The sequence below is a fragment of the Podarcis pityusensis genome (genome assembly GCF_964106645.2).
Source record: "Podarcis pityusensis genome assembly, chromosome: 6".
Lineage (NCBI taxonomy): Eukaryota > Metazoa > Chordata > Lepidosauria > Squamata > Lacertidae > Podarcis > Podarcis pityusensis.
This window is the reverse complement of record NC_138030.1, coordinates 71,995,378-71,999,087: the sequence shown is the minus strand read 5'-3', so window position 1 is coordinate 71,999,087 and position 3,710 is coordinate 71,995,378.

Sequence of the window (3,710 nt, the reverse complement as noted above, 5' to 3'; positions counted from 1 at the left end):
ATGGGAGGTGGTGGCTCGCGGCGGGGCGGGGGGGGGCGAGGCCGAGACAAAAGGAGCCTTCGAGCCGTCATCGCGCACACGCGCGCGAGAGAGACGCTGTTCGGCCCGCCTCGTTCCCCCTTCAGGGAGACGTGCGCGCATGTGGGAGATGCGCCTCAGAGCAACCCGCGCCGGGGTTGCCACGCGCCCGGAATTTCCCGGACGCGCGCGGGGTGTGTGAGAGTTATAACCTGGGTGGGAAATGGGGTAAACGTCCGGGAAAGTATGGTAGCCGTTGTCGGCAGTGCTGTTTGCGCCGATTTGCCATAAAAGTAGCTCAGAAACCGCATGGGGTGCCATGCTTTTTAACACGTGCCTGAAACACATGGGATGTTTGGGCTGCAGTGTCTGTTCCATCTAAAAATCCCAAGGACTTAGTAGCAGTTTTTAGGATGGATGTGCGCAAACAAGGTAAAGGTAAAGGGACCCCTGACCATTAGGTCCAGTCGTGACCGACTCTGGGGTTTCAGCGCTCATCTCGCTTTATTGGCCAAGGGAGCCGGCGTACAGCTTCCGGGTCATGTGACCAGCATGACTAAGCCGCTTCTGGCGAACCAGAGCAGCGCACGGAAACGCCGTTTACCTTCCTGCCAGAGCGGTACCTATTTATCTACTTGCACTTTGACGTGCTCCTGCTAGGTTGGCAGGAGCAGGGACCGAGCAATGGGAGCTCACCCCATCACGGGGATTCAAACTGTCGCCCTTCTGATTGGCAAGTCCTAGGCTCTGTGGTTTAACCCACAGCGCCACCCATGTCCCGTGGGCAAACAAACTGACATTAAATCCAGGTAAGATGGAGGTGCTGTAGACTCTGCTGGATGGTGGCTGCCAGGAGATCAGATCACATAAACACCATTGTCACTGGTCGCCAGTGCATTTCCAGACTGAACCTAAAAGTGTTGGTTTTAACATTTAAAGCCCTAAATAATTTGCACCAAAGCCCAATGGAAGGACTGCCTGCCTGCTCCCATACTGATCTTCCTGCTTTACTCTTTAAGATAAAAAATGGACAGACGAGTCAGTTGGGAGAGGGCGGCTAAGCTCCCATTTCTGCGGCTGACCCAGCAGGATGCTTTCTTCTGCCTCCAGTTCCTGTTTCTCTCACTGCAAGAGAAAACAGGTGGCTAGGCAGAGTTGCACAAAAGACAGGCATACAAACTGTAGCCTTTCCTCAGCATGAATTGACTATATCTCAGTTGGAATCTCTTCAATTAGCACTGTTATGAAGCTCTTCCTTGACTGGAGAAGATGTGGGTATGTTTAAGTCTTGCCTGGCAACTATAGCAACTGACAGCCTGCTTTGCTCTTGCATAAAGTGTACAGTCTGAAAGCAGTACCTCTCTCTCCACCAAAAAAAAAATGTGGATTAATGGGCTCACTGATAGTTTACAGTGTGCCCAGATTCCTAACTACAACTCTCTTTAAAACACAAGCCTTAACTGGACTATACGATATCACAAAACAAAAACCACACCTAGAGTTTTTTGCCCTCATCTGCAGTTGTGCCACTTGCCACAGTGGAAAATTGTGGGGTTATTGTTTTGCATCATTTTTTCCCTGTCCTATCAGGTCCTTCTCTGAGAAACAACCCAGTCTTGGATCCAGCCCTGCTCTGCCCCTAATGCCTTATTTTGTGGCCTTACGATTGGCTACTGACGGTGGAAACCCCAATCAGTAGTAGCATGTGTTCTGCTCTGCTTTTGGAAGGCATAGTGAGAGCTTCCACTTGGCAAGCACAGAGGAAGCAATAAATAATTCCATAACAGCCAAAGGAGCTTCTCTGCTGGCAGAAGGATACCTTTGCATCATCCTATCCCCTTTCAGCAGTGTGGCTCAGGGATTATGATTGTTTTGTAAGGCAAGAAGAAATATGCTCCTTGTTCCTTCAAATATAAACATCCAATCTTTTCTATAACTGTGCTGTTGCACCCAAATTTCCTCTATGGAGTTCCCATTTGCCTTTTATAAGATTCCCCCTTCTCCCCAAGTTTCATCCCCCCACTGTTCTCCCCCTAAATTCAAGAGCTCCCAGTTGTGCCATATAAATCTTTGTTTCCCCCTTTCATTAAACTGAGTGCATTTGGGTTTTTTCCAATAAAAAGCTTAAAGAGCTCTCAGCTGTGATGTGCTTGAACTTGCTTTCTGCTAATACGGTGAGGGATGTGGTACAAAAGGGAATTTTTGGCCACACAGAATTGCCAGTACATGTTCCAGGGGCAGCATTGCCCATCCTTGTTTGCCCCTGAGCAAAGCATGTAGCTACCTGCATGATGCCTTTCCACCAAATCCAGGTTGAAAGCAGCCATGTCCTTAAATATGTACTTGCATTTACCGGTAGTTGTGGATGAGGGTGAATAACCTTAAGGTCAACCCACTAAGTCAGAGCTAATGATAGTGGGGGAATCAAAGGACCAATTGAATGGGGAAAAGTTATGTAAGGGCAGGGTTACACTTTCCTGTAAAGATCAGGTTTGCAGCTTGAGAGTACTGCTGGACTCAACAGTACTTCTGTATTCCCAGGGGGTAGCTGCTGTCTGGAAGGCCTTTTATTAGCTGGGCCTGATATGCTAAGTATCCCTGCTGAGACACAGCAGACATGGCGACTGCCAGTTTTTGTTTTTGTTTCAATAATTTTTATTAAAGACTTATTGTCTGTGGTTGGCTGCAGTGAGGTTTGTTTGCATTTGCTGACTATCATAATGCTCTCTGTTGTATTAGCCAGCCTTTGAAGATGGTTAAAGAACTTCAGCTATTGAGATGGCTTATTTTTAATAGGCTTGGTTCAATATGATCACGTTTCACCTATTGTGTGATTACTGCACTGACATTTAAAATTTTACAGAACATCGCTACTCTTGCTTTGAAAATATCAAAGCCAGCACACTTCATTTGGTAAGCCATATTTATCTCACGTCGGATTTAGTTCCAAGGAAACAGCAATAGAGCTGCAAAACTGTATTTAATACTAGCAATAAAGAGGAAGTAAGTAGTTCCCCTTCTCATGTAAATCTGGATCACCAGCAATGCTTCACAATGCTGGGATAAAAAGAGAAAACATGTCATTATGAAGGGATCCTATCTTTCAGATCAGGAAGAGTACATCTGCTACTGCAGAAAACATTGGTTTCAGTTTTAGCACTCAAGTGTGGATGCTCAGAAATGCGTGATTAGTTGTTGCACTTATCTGCAGAATCTGTTTGTCTTACAAGCATCATAGTGGTGCACGCTACCCACTTCCCCAAGTGACAAGGAATTCCAGAAACAGCAGATTTCCATCAAAATTCTGAGAAGGGTTTTTAGTTACAATGAACATACATCAGCAAGAATAAAATGTTTTTAAAATTGAGATTTCCTCCTAAAGCCCATATATTCACAAAGCTTTATGGCACGCTGCCCTCTACTGGCCCATTTGTTGAGGTGATTTGAAGACCAAATAACTTTCTCAAAGTGTGCAAAATACTTTTATTCGATCAACGTATGAGGCTACCTATGAATGAGCCCGACTGATGGGCTGTCATCAAGTTCAGGATTATAATGACTTATGATGGTTGCACCGGGTTTCTAATGGGAGTATTCTGCATTACAGGTGTTAAGTTAGCAGTCCCAGGCCATTGTGAATAGTGACATTTTGCACACGTTTAAGCTTTAATGTAATTGTTGCAGGGTGTACT